Source organism: Macaca thibetana, chromosome 7 (genome assembly GCF_024542745.1).
Source record: "Macaca thibetana thibetana isolate TM-01 chromosome 7, ASM2454274v1, whole genome shotgun sequence".
NCBI classification, from domain to species: Eukaryota; Metazoa; Chordata; class Mammalia; order Primates; family Cercopithecidae; genus Macaca; species Macaca thibetana.
In genome coordinates, this window is record NC_065584.1 from 145154193 (window position 1) to 145173641 (window position 19449).

Consider the following 19449-nt stretch of genomic DNA (forward strand, 5'->3'; position numbering starts at 1 on the left):
GGTCTCCTCAATCGGTATTTCCTTTATTTTAGGCATAAACTAGCTAGCTAAAACCAGGAGTTTGAAAAGTTCATGTCGAATGAAGTGACATACAGAGAACAACTGTGCAGATAATTTTCTTTAGAAAACAAAAACAGAAAAATAATCCCTTTTAAAATTTCAGTTTCAATATATTTTTGCAAGCATATTTTTGTACCTGTTGCTACTGTGTTCAACCTTGTCTGAATCTGGTTACCAAACCTCAGTGAGCGTTCTGTCCAGGTATAGCAGCTGTTTTGGGCAGCCTAATAATTAGACTCTCCATGTATATAATCTTTCAAGGAGAGAGGACATCAAACTGAGATTAGATTAGAGGAAAAAGAGTGAAAGAAGCCCATCGATAGTAATCTAATCCCTTGTGTGATCAGCATATAGAAAACAGTTTCAGAAATGTATTTTCATTTTTCACTTAAAAATATTTGTATTTTACCTTCAGGAAAGGTATTCAGTATTCTAGCAGTTGCTTCAGAAAGAGGGAATTGGCTGGCACTGTACTGTGCATGCTTCATAGACAAAGCCACCTAGGTCCATAAGCAGAGTCATCTGAGGGGCGAAGGGCAGGGAAGGATTCAAGCACCTTAGTTCCAACTCCAGGTTGGACGTCCCTCTCCTTGCCCCATGATAAAGGGATTATTTCACTCCACTGTGAGGACTTGGCTGGCAGAAGGCATTTTCAGGCAGGCAGTGAGGAGAGCAGGGAGGAAAGGCAGGTGGGGAGCAGAATCCAAGACAGAGCTGAGGCCCTGGGAGACCAGGAGAACAGGGAGAGCCCATTCTCCTCCAGGAGAGTCGGAGGCCCTAAGGAGTATGTCTCCTAAGAGCCTTCAGCTGAATGTCCTTTCCCTCCCCATGGTGGGGCATCTCTCTCCACAACCTGTCCATGGTTCACCTTGTTCTGCCTCCTTCAACAGCGATTCCAACCCTGTTGTCATGTATTGATTACTTATGGCAAATAACATCAGGAGGAGCTGGCAGTTGCGTGAAGATGAGTGGTGGGAATAAGAAGTGGGACTAGCAGGAAACGGATCATCATCATCAGTATCACTATTCTTTAATTAAGCTTTGCTATTACAACAATAAATAATAACAATGAGAATAATAATAATGACAATAAGCTAGCATTTAGTAGGCCAGGCGCTATGCCAATCATTTAAAATATGCACGCTTATTTAACCCTTATGCTATTTTGATCAGTATTTTCATCATCCCACTTTACAAATCATGTTGAGGTGTAAAGAAATAAGTACTTTAACCAAGGTCCTGGGCAGGTGAGTGGTAGTGTTGGGACTCAGACCCCAAATTCTGACTGTAGACTCTGACTCCAGCGCCTGCTTTCTTGACCACCGCGTGCCTGGCTTTCACAGGTGTTACCTTCCTGCATCCTCACGGCACCAGGCTGAGCTGGGTGTCGCTATCCCTTCTTACAGATGAAGAAACCGACACTCAGAAACAGTAAACAATCTGCCCAGGGAGGAGGAACAGAGCTGAGGAACAAAAGCAGGCCTCTAAGCTCCTCTACCAAAACTGCATAGACCAGTCTGTGAAACACTCTGAGTAAGGATGGGACTTCATTTCTCAGCCCTATGACTCCATGTCTAGGTAGAAGCAGCAGAATTTGGAAAGAGATCAGACAACATGTGTGAGGAGATAGGGAAGCTGTATGCATTTAACCTATCTCCAGGGTCCCCATCACTTGAGAGAAGGGCCATCAATAAGGAGGTGAAGAAGGGTCTTCTGAGCTAGGCTGAGTCTTCTTTGACTTGCTAAAAAAATGGGGAGGGAGAAGGCAATGGGCCAGTATGGGAAAGAACGAGGAAGAGAGAGGGCAGACGTCAGGAAAGAACATCAGGCAAAGACAGAAGCCTCGTAGAGCAGCAATCACAACCAAAATTTCGGGCACCAACAAAAGCCCATTGATGCTCAGACACCTTTGACTTTCCCCATTTCCTTCCCGATGGCACAACTGGAAGCTCTGATTTCGTATTTCCTTTTCCTTCTGGCTGATGCACCCTGACAAATACAGTATGTAAAGCACAGGGACGTGTGAAAGGAAAGCGTGGCGAGGGTTGTTTTCCATCTCCCAATAATAGCGTTTCAATTTGGTACCTAAATAAACAATCTATTTTAGTGGCTCCCCTTTGATATCTCCAATGTTCCCTTCTGTTATTTCTGGCAGTTCCCAATCCTGTGATGTGATTAGAGAGGATGATTACACTTACATAACAGCATCAAATTAATTTGCCGCCGAGAACAACAGCGGTAGGAAATCATTGGAGTTCTCAAATTGCTCCCCCCACCCCCACCCGCCTCGAGTTTATTTAAGTGACATCAAGGGATTAGAGCGAAGTCGGTCAGTAGAGCACTGCTGGGAAAACAACCAAAACATCGACTCTGACCTTGTAAACGAAAGAGGAACAGAGCAAATAATGAATAGCGCTGGTCCCAGGCCTGGTGCAGGGGCCACCGGATGAATCAGCCTCCCAAACACACATTTCCGTCTGTCTGCGGGAGAAAGAAACAGACTGTACCTTTCAGTGCAGATTAGATCCATTTTCCTGGGGCTACGTCCAGCCAACCAGGGACTGTCAAAACCAAAGATATTTGAGATTTTGCTTATGTTTCTTTGCTTTGCTTTATGGCCCCTCTTCAAAACAACAAAAAGAATGTAAAAGTTGACTTGAATTTTTTTACCCTGTGAGCCCTGAACAAAAATCCAGAAAAATAAAGCAGAGGCAAATATTATTGCTTCTGGTTTTCTAAAAGATATGACAATAACAGCTCAGAAAACTAGCCCGTGATCCCGCCAAAGGTGAGAGGTTCAGAACAGGAAGCAGAACGTGGATGGCTTAGAAAAGGGACCCCTTTAAGTTCTACTCGCAGTTTAGTTCTGACACAAACCTTCGACAGTTATTTGAACTCTCTGAGCCTTGGTTTTCCTACCCAAGAAAGCAGATATCACCGTCTTTCATTTCTATTACAGGGTTGGTGTTCACCCATCCGTTCATTCCGTTAATCCATCCATTCAACAAGAACTTATTGAACACCAATTCTGTCTCAGGAACTCTGCTGGTAACTGGGAATACCGGCGGACGTGGTCTCAGCCCTAGGAGCTTATGTCCTAGTAGAAGACGGAAATAAAAACAGTCACTGTGCTCTGAGGGCCTGCATGGGCAGGCACTGACCTCTCCACCTTTCATCCATTATCACATTTGAATTTCACAACCACCATGCAAGTGTAGGTATCTCTATGTCTATTTTACAGATGAGGAAATTGAGCCCAGATGTGTTAAATAACACTATGCCAAATCACACTAGCAAGTAATGAGATTGGAATCCAAACCTAGGTCTTCAGAATTTAAAGCCATGCTACTTTCCTTTATATTTTTTGGAGCCTGACAAGCTCTAAAGAACTCTGCAAATACAAGGAACTACTTTAAGTGTGTTTGCACAAGCTGTTCATATATTAGACAGACATCACAAATGCATGAATTTCTATTGCTTTATTCCAGTGATTACAGCACTTGATTCTTTTTAAAGCAAATCCACTTCCATTATCCCATTTGATCCTTGTAACAGCCTCGTGATACACGTGGAGCAAGTATTATTACTCCCACTGGACAGATGAAGAGACCAACATTAAGCAACTGGCTAAGGCCCTTAACCCAGACCTGGAACACTGGTCCGTGGCTACCCACTTGCTCTTCATCCTCAATCTCCTCTCAATGAGTCTGAATAATGATGATGTTTTCAATTTTGGCCTCAATAGATTTATGGATACTTCCTATGTTGTGTTGGTCTTTTGGGTCCCCATGGCATCCCTTTTTGGGTAGAAATTCATATTTGCAATATAGCATGAGGTATTTTTACATTTGTCTGCTTTGAAAATCATCGGCTGCTTTTCCACTTTATGAGAACGTGTCACATTTTCCCATCATCTTTTGTTTACATCATCATTTCACTACCATGGAGGTTTCATTGTACATTCCTCTCACTTAGCTCTTTTAGAAGACTGCTCTTAACACCAATATATGGGGTTTCCAAAGGTGGGATTACTCCAATTAGATGAATTTGACCCTTCATTTCAAACAAACTCTTCCTCATTCCAACTGTACTGTAGAACCCATATCATCTGACTCTGCTTGTTCATACTTCTCTTACTTCATAAAATGGACATCAACAAATTATTTGGACCATTTTAGTCTCATGGCTTAGTTTCTTGCTAGTTCTTCTACCTGAAATGCCTGAGCCCCCACTTTGACACCCTTCCCTCATTCTTCAGGGACAGCTCAACTTCCACATCCTTGAGGATACATGTCCACAATACCTCTGCCAATACTGACATCCACCTCCTCTGAATTTCCAAACCCCATAGACTGTCAGAGGTTTGCTGCACAGGCACATTGGAGGAGCTCTGGTGCTAGTCCTTTCTTATACAGATGAGGAAACGAGGACCCAGAGACGGCAAATGACTTTCCAGTTGGTGGCAAAGCTGGAACTAGGGCTCCATTCTCTTGCTTCTTGAAGCTAGCACTTCCCTTAGACTCCTTTTCCTTTCCTTCTAATGTCTGGAATGTGGGTTGTGTATGCTCAGTCTGGAACGGATATCTCTCTTATTATCCCCCATAAACTCAGTGCACTTCTTGAAGATGAGAGCTGAGTCCTTTTCATCTCTGAATCCCACAGCATTTTTCACAAGCCCAACACATAGTAGCTGTTCAAGAAATGGTTTTGGGATAAATGATTGTTCTTTATGGAAACGATCTGCCTTTTCACCTCCAAGGTTATTTGCTAACTCATCTCCTGTTGGTTCCCTCTCTTGCTCTTACAGCAGTTACTCTCCTCCACGCAAATCATGTCCACTCCGTTCCACACCTCTGTGGAAAACTCTGACTTCTGCTTAACCTGCATTCATTCATTCACTCATTCATTTATTCACTGAATATCTGCAAAGTGTCTGCGCTGTACCAGGCACCATCCTGGTGTAGGGGATGGAGCAGTGAACAAAATGAAATCCTTATCTTTGTGGAGCTTATCATCCCTCAATATCTCCACCTTCTCCTAAGTAACAGCTCCCAAACGGAGGGAGACCCAGGGTTTCACAAAAAAGTTTCTGCAGTGCTCGTGTCATTAAAGGTGATAATAGCAGATATTTTAATTTCTACTTAAATAACTGGATGAATGTAATGAATACTTACATATGGTTTTCATTTAAAAGAGCAGAGTTTGGCATCAGCTACCTGTGCATGACTTCGTCACCCTCCACCATTGGGTGAGGAGCTGAATGTTACCAGTTATTGTGGCAACTGAACCACTAGCCAATTTAAAATGTTTACATTTGGTTAATTGTTGAATTGATTAAGTTTTCTAATTCTTACCCACAGTGGGTTTTTGGTAGAGACAAATAGTAGAAGAATTCTGAAGTAAAAATTTTAAAAGTTTATGAAGAGTGTACATCTGATGGTAACTTTATAAATATATGTCAAGGTATTCTTCACTGGATTTCAGAATTGCATTTACCTGTCACATAACCCATTAAGATCTCTCCGCAAGTTCAAAAATCAATGTTAATAATAGAAAATTTGGTGTTGCTTATATCCACTTTGGCTTTTAAATTTTTGTACAGATGTGTTTACTAATAGCAGCCAGAAATCCTCTTTTATTTCACTAGAAATAAACCAAGAATAAAAATAAATCACATTTTTTTTACCCAAAATGTAAGCTTTTCTACCATCACTAAAGGCAGATTTACTTTTGATACTATGAGACACAGTTAAATTTCAACCTACAGTTCAATATTTATTTAGTTGCCAAACTAAGCACACTGATATATGTCATTTTAATGTATGTTTCATAAATTGTCATTTCTCACATAATTAAAGTAAATTAAACCATAGGCATCACTTTTTAGGTGGAACTCATTCAGAATCTATTATTATAATCCATGAATATTAGTAAATACTGTATTCAATTAATTTTATAATAAAATCTTAACATATACTTATTTAAATGACACATACATTTTAAAACATTAACTCACTTCATTTTGCATTACATGCAAAATGATTAGATGTTTAAAAAAATGTTCAAATAATATATATTACTATGAAATGAGTGCACAAGTTTAGAAGTGGTTGGGAAATGCTGTTCTAGAATCTTTGTATCTGCCCTTGCCCTTACCATCTTCACACCTTCTCTAAGACAACTGTCCCTCTCAGTACCATTGATCATCCTTTCTCTCTGTTGCATCATCAGTCTTGCTTTTTCCACTTTCTTCTTTTCCTCAAATCCATAAACATTATCAGGTGTCTCTATTCTACACAGCCAGCCAACCAACTACACACATCATCAGGAAACCTCCTTCCCAGTCCTGTCTTCCCCTCAAGCTGCCACCTTACATAGTCAAACTTCTGGAAAGAGTATTTTTCTGCCATTTTCTCTGCCTCAGGGCCTTTGCACTAGCTCTTTCTTCTGCCTAGAATGTTCTTCTCACAATTCTTTGCATCACTTGCTGAGTCCTGCCATGCAGGTTTCAACTCCTGTCACAGCTGACCAACCAGGCTACAGTGCCCAACCAATCCCTCTTCTGATTCTGAATATTTATTACTATCTGACACTTTCCTTGTTGTTCCAAAAACAAAGCACATCCCTGGATGTGACTCCAGGGTGTAAAATCGTGCGTGGCACATAGAAAGAGCCTATGTTTACTTGTTGAATAAAGGAACAGACAAATAAATGAAGAACCCTTTCAGCCTCCCTTGCTGGTTTCTTCCCTCTCTCCCAACCCCCAAATTCTTGCTTTGTGCAGGAGTCTGCCTTTTAACCTCTTCTCTTCTTCCTTTGCACACTCTTGCTGGGTTATCATAGCCACCCGTCACCCTCAGAATTCCAACATTCTCCCATATGGAGATGGCAAACACAGAGCATGGTACAGCCCAGCAATGCAGACATTGCTAGCAGATCTCCGCTCTCTCTTCAGGATACTCTAGTGTGCATGGTGCTCCAAGACAGGCTCTTCCAATCGATAGGATCAGCATCTCTAGGTGAAGGCTATTTGCTTTCTTTGACCTATATGTCAATGACTTCCCAAATCTACGTTTGCAGCACTGGAGTTTTCAGGCCCTTTTGTCAAACAGCCTTCTGGACACTTTCATTTGTTCACCTCTACCATCCAGCACAATGCCTGGCACGGGGTGAATGCTCAGTAATTCTCCATTCTACAGTAAGCATGTATTCAGTGACACTACTCACTCAGATAGTCTCCACCAGCTTGCTAGGTATAAAAGGGAGGCTCACCTATTTGTGCTTCTCTTCTTTCAGAGTTGTGGTGGCAATTTGCCAGGTCTTGAGCACAGTACCCATTTGTAAGAAGTTACACGTTTTGGCCAATAGTTTCACAATTTCACCCTTGAGTTCCTTCAAAACTCTTGGGTGGCTGCCATCAGTTCCGGTGATTTATTTACACCTAGGGTGTCATTCTAGGACATCCTGTCCATTTGCCACAACTTGTTCCAAGGCTTTAGACCTCTCTGTTTTCAAATACAATTGGGGAGTGGGAATTTTCCCCTTCACCTCCATGGTAACAGCTAATGCCAAGGATTTGCCACAACTCTCTCAACTACTTTTTGCTCGTCTTTAAAGTGGTGATGATCAAGTGAGTCCAACTGATATAATGGTCTCTCTCATTTTTCTACAGCCATTGGTCCATAAGAAAAGAATACTTTCTGACTGGCATAGAAATTCCCTGCAAAGTCATCTTCAGATTATCTCCTGAAGCACTGTGCCAACTAACGCTATAAAGTTCCAGCTGATAACTCAGATGAATTCAAAAGCTTTCACACCCACCAGATCATTTAATCTGAATTAACAGTTCTGAAAGACTGATAAGAGAGGCCAGACACTTACCACTTTACAGACAAAGAAACTGAAGTCCAGAGTGGTCAAGAGATCTGAATGCCACATAGCAAGTTAGCAGCTGAGTTGAGGCTCAAACTATTCTTTAGATTTACAATCCAGTGGGTTTTCTCCTTGCTACACCTTGATTCAGTTGAATTGCATCAACCTATCCTAATCCAATCAAATGCTGAATGAATAGTCATTAGGACAACTGGAAAGAACTAACTGACGTCAAAATGGTTGATTCAGTAGCCACATGCATCTATGGCCTCATGTAACAAAAATGCACTCTGCTAAGAAATATTCCCCAAGGAGAGCCTGAGAGAACACACTGAGAGTCCTGCCCTTCAGAGGCCAGCCCAGACTATGTTTGAGGGTGGACAACATAACACACATAAATACATACACAGCTTTGTGCATTTCAAGGCTTAAAAGTTCTTGTTGCTGGATTTTATCTTGAGATTAACTGAATTCTCACTATAGGATCCTCAACTGGAATCCAGGTTGAGGGGGACATGGGGGCCACCTCTAGCAATGAATACATCATCAAACGGGAGGCAACTTTGAGTCAGTAGCAACCACAATTCCCACAAGAGAATAATGAGGAAGCTGAGTAGTTGGAAGGATTAAATACTGGCATTTCATTTTTAGGATCACATTTTGCGTGCAACCGCAGCTCCAGACCTGAAAGACTGGCCATCTCTGATTTGCCCATAAACATAGAGAAATCTGCCTCTAATGTAATCTGACATCGTCTCTACTCTCTGATTAACCACTTTTGGGTAGGCCTCAAAGAAGTGCGTGCCAAATGATGCCCTGTGGATCTCAGGAGCTGCCAGTTTCATTTTCCCTTCTACCTACTCTTTTCCCAAGTATTATCTTGCCAGTTGAGACAATCTGATGGAATGGAAAGAAATATTTAACCATCTTTGATACAAAGATGGGAGGGGGAAATACAATTTGCTATCCTATTTTCCCCCATCGAGGAGATAAAAAATAATTTGTTACATTTCATTTCTTTGGTACAAAGATTAGTCTGAGAGTATTTTGGACTTGTCAGTCATTCAACTCAATATTTTAAATTTTTTAAAAGCATAACCTTGAAGTGTATGTGTTTTTATTATAGTTTTAAATTTGAAGCCCCTGAGTACTTTATAAAAAGTTCAATTTGTATGTGTGTTTTTTTAAAAGGTTTTAATTTACTTCATTACAAGCTCTCTGAGCTTTAAATTTTTATTTTTTTCTAATGTTTCTGAGCCTTCCTTTGGAAGAAAAAAATGTTCTTCTAACAAATGTCAATTGATCATTGGGGTCGAGGAACTGTGCAGAGGATGAATGTGGGCTAAACATTCTCTGGCACCTAGCTCATCTCTCTCCCACATTAAGCGTATTTGCTAATGAAGGGAGCATTGGTATGGGACTGAAGAAAGGATTCCCTTAGTCTGTTAATTTACTTGGAATAATTCATTAGCTGACACTTTTAGCTGCGAATTTAGCTGGTAAATCCCAGATCACCCCAATATTATGTGTAAAGAGGATAGTTCAGTTTTTGTTTGAGAACTTCGGGAGGATGGATTAAAGCCCTTTCTCCCATAGTTACCCTGACATAAGGGAGCTTGTTAATAAAGAGCTCTTTGGATCCTTTCCTTTGTACAGGCACTGTATGAATATTTATAGAATATTTCATCTGTAAACAGCATTAAAATATAAACAGAGCATACCAAGAAATAGGAAGGCCATTTTCACCTAATACATAGCAGTGCTGTGAAAATGCTGGGGTTCCATTCCTGGTTATCAGCTAAGGAACAGCAAAGAAGGAAAAAGTTATTTATCAAACCAGGGGACAGCCAATCGTGTGATCCAGTGGAGCTTTGGTGTTCTTGTTAATCAAGTCTTCTGGGTAACTGAATGGTGTGTGCATGTCTGTACACGCAGACACACACGCAGACACACACACAGACACACACACACAGGTGCCTGATATGTGTAACCACTGCGACTGGTCATATGAGATTGTCACTTTTGTAGACAAAAAGTGGTCAAATAACAGAGTTTTTGTATGATGCTGCCTAATTAGTGCCACCGTAAGTTTCTGGCCCTTCTTCTTTCGGGCACAGGGAGGGGTGGGAATATGGAATTGCTGTTTACACTTGGGCTCCTACTAGCAAGCTGAGCAGGAAAGGGAGGAGAGGGAGGAGTTGAATGAAACCTTCACAGAGACCAACTTCTGCAGATTCCATGGGCGACATTGCCTCTTCGAAGCGGCAGGATGGAGGATGTGGGGGTGGCACCCAGCCTGTACACCAAAAACACTTCCCACTCACCAGTTGTGGCTGTGTGCTCTTGATTGCAAACCTCTGGTACCCATCACAGATGTATTATCAATTTTCAAAGGGATTAGTATACAATAAAATACACTCAACAAGAAAACCACCCAGAACGCAATGAATCATTCTTTGATGATTCAGAAGGCACTTTAGGATCCTGTAGTGCCTTAGGGGCAGCATTACAAACATCAATTATCTTATGGTAAATGTGTAGAAGAGCTAGTTCACTAGTTAAGAAAGAGCTGGGCAACTCTCTTTTATGATATGTTTTTAAAAAAATAATGTTTTATCCCAGGCCTTTTCTACTTTCAAGCACTTGCCCAGAATGTTGCTTCTATTTTTGCAAAAATGGCTCACTTACCAGCTTGGAGAAGTACCTCTCCTATGGTGTGCCTGAGTAAGTAAAACTGAAATTGTCTCATTTTCCTATGAGCCATTTCTGGGGTAGACTTCTGTCCTTCTCCCCTAACCATTTAGGTATGCCTCTAATTAAATTCAAACACTATATGAGAAGTTTGGTCTGACAAAGATGACAAATATTTTTTTAGAAAGCTCACTCAGGTGGCACACTTATACATGGTTCAGTTTCAAATGTTCCTTAAAACCAGGAGAGTGTGTGATTCTATTGCATTCAGGCCAATCGCAAGCTAAGTTTCTCCCTCTTTGCAAACTACAGTAGTTGGTAATGAAAAAAAAAAAAAAGTCTGGTACTTGGAAATCAAGTTCTTGAGCACTTTTGAAAACAGATTAATCCAAAACATCTGCAAGAATTTTATCCTTAAAAACCCAGGTGTCTAAAACTTAAGGGGAAAAATATACAAACGGGACTTTGTCAACCAAGTTTTTGAAAAACAGGTTTCTAGCAGAAACAAAGCGTCTAGAATAAAATGCAGTTGGCTTTATGAATCTTTATTTTCCATGGTGATTCTTCCTTTTTGGTCTTCAACAAAGAATGGAATTTCTAGGTGAGTCTCGTCAGATTTTCCAAAAGGACTGCTAAACTAAAACGAGGGGATTCCAGGCGAGATAACATCTCCGGGAGGCTCAACTCTGGCTTGAATTTATTAAAAACTTCTGGTTCTTAATTTAAATTTTAATGGTGGTAGACCCAAAGCAGCCAGACACGAAGGTTATGGTATCAGATGTGAATAAATGAAGACAGATGTGCTGTATTTCTATCAATCCAGAGGCCTGGGCCTTGCCCAATCTATGGTGAAAAGTCACCAGATTTCAGAGAAAGGAGGACATATTACAGCTGACTGTGTGCCTTTAAAGAAGTGCATGAAGCACACACACACTACATACACACACACACACACTACACACACACACACACACACTACACACACTACACACACACACAACACACACACACACACACACACACACACACAACACACACTACACACATACACTACACACACACACACACCACACACACACCACACACACTACACACACACACTACACACACTACACACACACACAACACACATACACTACACACACACACACACCACACACACTACACACATACACACACACACTACACACCACACACACACACAGGGAATAAAGGAGCATCTCCAGGTTGCTTATACACATATTGACTCCTACTATTACTAGGTGAGCCTACACATGATCTCAAGAAATGTCATTTTACTTGAAGCTACTGTGGCTTTGTAGCTACATTTTGTTACAAGTTCAGTATCATCTAACTGCTACCCTAAAATTATGTCTCCAAGGGGGACACTATTGGTATTTTGTAAACTGCCGCTGCTTCTACTCTTTCTCTGTTAGACATGGTCTAATGGGTTTAGAAAATGACATTCAAGGTGCTGCTCTGCCAATTAGAACTTCCGCTACCTGATTCTTGAAGGACATAAGCATGCCTAATTGTGTGCTCAGACATTTTATTAAGTTGTTTTGAGTGCTGAAAGTCTTTTAACCTTCATATAGACCCATATTCATAAAAAAATGCTTTCAGGGAAAAAATAATAGGGAAAAAGGCATTTAATTGCAAATAAAAGTACTGTTTCCAATATGCGCAGATTTTTTTTTTTTTTTTTTTTTTTTTTTTACCAACCTACCAAAGCAAAGGCAGGCTGCAGATGGTGAAAACTGAGTTGGGAAAATTGCACAGATATTTTCCTGAAACGTTCTCAACGCTGCTGCAAATGCCATTCTGGGTAGCTGAGAGGGAAAGACAGCAAGCATCATCTTGTCAGGGGCAGAACCTATTCTCAAGCCACTTTTGAGAGCAAGAGCTGTACAAATATGATTTAGATGTTTCCCCCGCCCTGGAAACATGGTCTTGGGTTAACCGGTCCTTGGACAAATTTAAGAACAGTGTCTCCTACCAGGGAAATTATCTCATGCAAGAAAAAAAAAGTTCCCTTAAGCATCAAATTATTTTTCCTTAACTTTCTTCTAGAAAGTTTCCTTTTCAAAGTTTAGGAGGTTACACAGCATGATAAACTCTTGATGAGATCTAAGGCAGAGGATGGAAGAGGTTCGCTGCTGCCAACCTTCCAAGAGAACCCAGACATTAAGGAGCCCCAACTGTCACCAATCATATAGATCTCCATGTGGGACACACTTTAGCATGAACACAACCTTGCCTCGGAAAGCATATGTGGGAAAATATGCCAGGGGGGTAGCTCCCCAGTTCTCCTGCCCAAAGATGTTTGCCATAGACTATGCTGACTCGCCCATTCAGGAGCCCCTCGGGTTCCCGCTGGACCTACCCGTCTGATTTGAGATCATCCACGTGTTTTCCCACCTCTGGAGGCTTTTATTTTCTGCTTCCTCCCTTCTTAGTACAGTGCCAATCACTGCTCTCTCCCCCGCCGTCCCCCTCCCCAAAGGCTCTCTGAGGCTGCTCCCTTTGTGATTGGCATCTCATTAATGAAGAAGGGCTGGTGTCTCTCATTACAGTTAGAGTGAGTGAGAGGACCTCAGAACTAATTTACTTGCTCTCACTAGGGAAGACACTTGCCTCCATCAAGAACTTCACTTTCCTGCTGCCTGTGGCAATAAAAGAACCCGTTTTGTTTTAACATTAATAAGGTGAGAGAATAGAGAATTTCCAAAAGAAATTAAGAAAGGCAAGAGGGTAGGTGTTGGCCCATGGAAGTTTCCCTAAAGCAGGTCTGATGGTGGAGTTCAGTGAGGGGCCTTTGATGCGGCAACATCTGGACCACATAAAAAAAAAAGCCTGGCAGGCAAATAAGAGACTGGCCATGCAGAGAGGCTGGGGTGGGAAGCAGGAGGCATGGGTTCTAATCCTAGGTCCTAAGTCCCTGAGTGACCTTGGGCGAGTCTTTGATTTTTCTCTGGTCCTCAATTTTATGATCAGGAAAATAAAGGAATGGAACAAAATGATCTCTTAGGGTTCTCTCAGCTCCAAAATTTTAATATTCTATAAATGGGGCTCTGGACTATTTAAAAGTTTTTTCATGTTTGGAGTGAGTTTTTTTATCTCTGGCAACAAATTAGAAATTCCTCCAGAATTAAAGAGCATGGAATGGAAATCATTTGGCTTCTCCAGCTGAAAAGGTCAACTAGATTCAGAAATGTACTCCAAGGCTGCACTGTCTGCATGGAAACCTAATTAGAGATCATACTTCATTGGCTAAAAGGGATCAAACTTATCTGAGCTTTCATCTGGATATGTATTTTTTAAAAATTACTCTGAGTTACTAATTCATTTATCTTTCTACTTACAGGAAATTCCACTCATTGATAAAGCTCTGCTTTGACACCCTTGCTCACAATGAAATCCCTTCCTTTCCAACCACATTACTTTATGATCGTGCCCCTTTACCACATTGTACTTGAAATGCCTTGTCATTTAAGAAACCATAAAAAGGACGTCTTTAAAAATGAGTTCACCATTTAGCTGGAGATGGCTTCTGTGCCTGGAACCCGGAGCCTGTCCTCTCGGTGGTATATACCTCCACAAAAGGACGCCAGCTACCACAAAAGACAGCACCATGTCTTGCCTTGATTGCTACTGAATTGGAAAGTTGGTGCCCAGATTTCAATATGGATGACAAAGCCGTGGGAATCTGAAATGCCTACATGAGAAGTAAGGATGTCTTTATACTGGGAATATCCTCGAACCCAGGGCCCATGTCTAATTCCCCATTCTCTCTTTCCCTGGTACAGGCTATTTTTGAAAGAGAAGGACTTTGGCCCAAATCAACAGTTTGGTTTCTTACTGTTTACATCTATGAGTCAAAGTAGCTTGCTCCCAGGATCCCCCACCAAACCAAAGGGAAACAAATTCAATGTGTGCCCACTGAGCCTGGCCTGGGAGTTCTTGAGATCAAGTCAGAATCATGGCCTTTCTGTCACTCCCAAAACAATCCTACCTAATTCTACCTGTTCCTAAGTATTGCCTTAGGATACTGACAGGCTTTTCTCCTACTTACAGCTTTTGAATGAAATTAAAGCTAATCCTCTCTGGCTTGGTTGGGTCTTGTGTAAGATTCCCACACCCCACAATCAAGACCTTGCAATGTGGTGTTAGAAGACATAGCCAAGTTACCACACCTACATCACGATTCGGATGAGGACAGTATTTTTTGCCTTCCATGAGGCAGCTTTGAAAACCTGAGTCACAGAACCTGCCTCATGCAAATCCTTCCACTCTCCTCCTCACTGCCAGTACATGGGCACCTCCTTTTTAAAATGAGCAGAGAAGCATGAACAAGACCTCTGTGTGGACCTCAGAATAAAATGTAAGATCTTCAGATTTCCATTGCATGATTTCACCAGGCCAAGGCAGCCCAGCTTCATTTTTATGTGCACTGTGGTTCTAAGTATTTATGGTGGTATAACCCGCACCCCCACCCAACCCCCCCAATACCGGTACTTACTTAGCTTCTAGTAAGAAGAATAAACAAAAAGAATCAAAGAGAAGAAGGCAAGAAACTGGGGACCAATTTTCAGGTCATCCTTTCCTTCTTAAAAGAAGGAATTTGCCTGCAGTGTCTGTAATTTAGAAGGTTTTAATGAATGGCTTCTAAATTATTTATTACGCATAGAAAGCTGTAAACAGCTCTCTCTAAACCATTATGATATTATCTGGGCAGGAGTCAAAAGGTTCAAACATTTGGCACTTTTCACTGGACTGCTGTTGAAAATAGTTCTGCTCTGTGAATGTAACTTCTCTCCTTCCTTGTTACATGGAATTGTGTGTGAGCCTGTGAGCCTGTGAGCCTGTGTCCGTATCATTCACTTGAGATTGTCAAAAGGCATCCTGGCTTTGTAATTTGCTCTTTTGCAGACTTTCGACTTAATAAGAGATTCCAAAATTAGTAAAAAAAAAAAATAATAAAGTAAAATAAAGCCAATTTAAAAAGCCATCGACAGAATATACAAACTGGATATTCAAGCAGAAGTGTTTGAAATGCCTCAGCCTCATTTCAAAGAGTTTCCTGCTGTCAAGCCCAAACACCCAGACAGGTAGACTGCTGTGAAATATGTAGGCGATGCCTGCTGCCTGATTTTCAGATGGCGAGGAGGCATTTGAAAGCATCAAAGTTCCCTGTATAGATGTGTGTACATTAATCCCTGCCTCTGTGATCTCTGCACTCGCCTATTGTAACTTGCTGTTTAATAGATTGCCAAACTTTGCCCTTCACAGACTGCACATTTTTTTTTTTCCCAAGGATCTGCTCCTCTCCCAGGAGCTTCTTGCTGGGGCCGAGTTTTAAAAGTTTTCATTCCTGGGCTTGTGCTATGGCATTGGGTCACTCTTTGAATTCTGCACTTTTGAACACCTCACTTGTTGGCTTGCTTTTCCTCGCCCCTGGTGTCGATGTCTGTATGTGGCTAAAGTCAGTGCCCTCCAACCACGAAGCATCTGCCATGAGCCAGCCCTGATACGAATCATTAACAACCACAGCACTAGCCCTGTAAGAGCCTATAATGTGGTGGGAGAGAAGATAGAGATCATAGGCTGTCAACTGGCAGCTCACAGGTTGTGTACGGCCCAAAGACATGCCCTGTTTTGCGTACACTGTGTTTTAAATTCAGATTAGTAACTAACACAGAAAAGATGGGAAATTTCACTTAGAAATCTGTGCTTCAAGCTTCTCTTGGAAAATTGGAAGGTGTGATTAAACAGGGCTTCCTGCCTGCATGGGGCCTGTTTTAGTTGGGATATATATTTTTTTCTAAACTGAAGTGGTAGGACAGATACCATTAAGCACCTCAGCCTTGGCTTTCTTGGTATCTTGATGTTACCTGCTGGGACACTGGCCTTTTGAGTCTGTAGTCCACAGTAAAGACACACACAAAGGCAAATAGTACTAACTGGAAAATTTGGGGGACACCAGCAGGTACTCTAAATATGTCATCTCATTTGATCTTCCAAACACATCTACAAATCTGCCATTATAATATTCACTTTACACATGAAAAATTGAGGCTTTCTGTTTTTAAGTACCTTGCCCTATTTCACACAGCTGACGATAGAGGAGTTGGGTGTTGGAACTAGAGCTATCAGCTTTGAAGTATGCTTCTTTCCAATTAGAAAGGCAAGAAGGTCCCCAGGAAGGGTGCAATATGGGCTCCCAGATCCCACATTGTCTTCTCCAACCGAAACTCAACTCTGCTCTAGTCTAACCACACCACACTTCTCACTGTACCCTAGATATTCTTGGTCATTTGATCACTTCTTGTGTTTGGGTATTCTATTCCCTGTTGTCACCTTTCCTTCTGTACCTGCAAACACCTTTCCTTCTGTACCTGCTTCGCAAGACCAAGAATAATTGTTAGTTCCTTTATGAAGATTTTCATGACCCCTGGGTCAGTTTGTCTAACACTGGGCCTCCTAGAGCCTCCATTTTTACTCAAGTGTCTCATGGTAAAAGGTTCATATACTGGTCGCTTTCATTGGACTGTCAGTTCCTTAAGGGCAGGGCCACATCTCGTTCATCACTCTACACCACCATGCCCTGCACAGATGCCTGATATGCAGGAAGTACTCCACTCAGCGTGGCCTATGGGTGGAGTTTACCGGGCTAAATCACACACCTATCAACGTCTCCTTGGGGGAAGTGAAATTGAATTGGAAGGGTCAACAGTAAATTCCATCAGTGTTTTCATTTGTTTTCTCATCCGCCATCATGACACCCTCGCTTATCCTCCAAACTTTCTGCTTAACAAGACTTTGCCGCTCCCTCCTCTTTTGCCAGATGGCAATGCACTCACTACTTCCAACACCCAGATACATCCATCAAGCGACTTCAAATTTGAAACACATCAGAAACTTGCTGGGCATGGAATGGGTAATGAGGAAATGGCATATGTGCACTGTGGGATCATGATGGGGCTGTAAAGTTAATCAAGAAAGAAACAGTTCCACCAAGAGCCTGTGAACCTACCTGAAAGGATGGGCAGGTTTGCCCAGGTGTGAGCCGTAGGCTGGCTGAATGTGTCTTTCTCATGTGGGTTATAGGAAACCAATATGCCTCCAAATCACTGGCTGGACCTCAACTGAACTTTCAGTTTTTATTTTCCACTCCCATACTATTTTTGAAAGTGTTAAATAATTGCCTCTACAGCTAACCACTAAAGGCCTCATTTAACAAAAATCAATATGGAGCAGTACAAGCGTGGAATAAACCAAACCAGAGGCCAAAGCTTAAAATCCATCTCACAACTGAATCATAAGCGGTAAAATTAAGAGCAGGTGCACTGACAGACAGAGGTGAAGGCTGGCCTGATAAAATGGATTTTGGTTATTTCTAATGAACTCATCACAGGCAGACAATGAGAAAGGACTGACCAGGTGGGAGGGAGGAGCTGACTTTGGCAATGATGTGTCTTCTCCACAAAATGATTATTTCCAGAAAGGATGCAGAGTAGAGGCTGTAGTACATTTACGGGAGTTTCAATCGGCATTATTTCATTTCTCCTCCCTAACAAATCTTCACTGAATATGCACTGCATGTGTGGTTATTTTTAAAAAGGGCACAGTGAACACAGCTTATGAAACTTCAGTCATCAGCCTAATCAGGCAACTAATGCTCTATTCAAGATCAGTGTATGCTAGCGACCCCATTTTAGAACTATTTTCCCTGGGGTGAACAGAGAGTAAAGCAGGGCCACCCCTTTCCCTTAATAACAGGTTCTTAACTGTTAGTCCCAGGAAGTAAAGCAAAGGCAAATGAACTTCCATGATAAATATTTAAGAAAAATACTCTTTGAGTTAGAATGGAAGTACATGTGCAAACTGCTATTTGAGATAACTCTCTCAATAAGCCTCTTGCAAATATAATATGAAGCAGAAAACCTGTTAACTCGTCTTGTCTTTATTCACCAGGGTTGGCTGCTCTTACATGGTAGGGGGAATCTGGACTAGTACTATCTTGATGAAATTGCAAAAAGAACAACAACAAAAAAAAACCCATTTGGTTGAGCACTGTGAGCTGACATATGCACCTGTAAGCCAAGATAATTACAGAGCTGCTCTGCAAATTTGGTTAGGGTTTAGGGGATAATCTTAGACTAATAAAATAAACCATCCTTGAATGTTCTAGTCACCAGGTAGCAAAAGCCTGCTTAGGTCTCAGTGGATTCCTTCTTTCTGGTCTCATTGGGAGTTAAGACATTGATGTTATAAACTCTTATGCCATGAGTGTGCCTCTCTGATGTCTGATATCCATTTGGAATCACCTCGGAAAACTCACTATTACCAGCAGTTTCTTCAAGCAGGCCACCCTCTATGCTCCTGAATGTTCTCTGACCAGGCTGTGCCTCTCTTTTCCTCTAATAATTAGCCACCCATTGTCCCCTTCCAATTTCTTCCAACCCTATTTCCTACCCCTTGCATTTTTCTTGCTTCTTTCATTTTTCCTGTGTATGCTGACTGCCTAGTTCCTCTTCTACTAAATTATGCTCTATTATTTCCACAGCCTGAAGAACTCACAGCTGAAGCATTATTTCTAACCTTATTTTGTATTCCTAGCATGTGCTATAACCTGTTTTGAGTTTTATTTGCAGCCAAGATGCTGACACAGCTCCAATTTTGTTTTCATATTTTGATTGGGTAGGAGTGTTCATTACTGTGGGTACTAGGATAGGGAAGAAAAGTCATTTTAAAAAGGCCAATTTACACCTTCGTTAAAGGGCTTTTTGTTTCTGAATGTTGCCCATTTAAATTCTAAAAACTACA

General features: G+C 41.5%; 2 protein-coding genes across 2 annotated transcripts in view; both read right to left on the reverse strand.

Moving 5' to 3' along the window:
* The window catches only part of BNIP2 (BCL2 interacting protein 2), a 1133240-nt gene extending 1118115 nt beyond the window's left edge, over positions 1–15125 (reverse strand). The window contains exon 1 of the mRNA XM_050797284.1: positions 15122–15125. The gene's annotated coding sequence lies outside the window, so the exon portion shown is untranslated. The remainder of the gene's footprint in view (positions 1–15121) is intronic.
* Positions 1–19449, reverse strand: part of RORA (RAR related orphan receptor A) — a 1262381-nt gene that overhangs the window by 267030 nt on the left and 975902 nt on the right. The gene's annotated exons all lie outside the window — the stretch shown is intronic.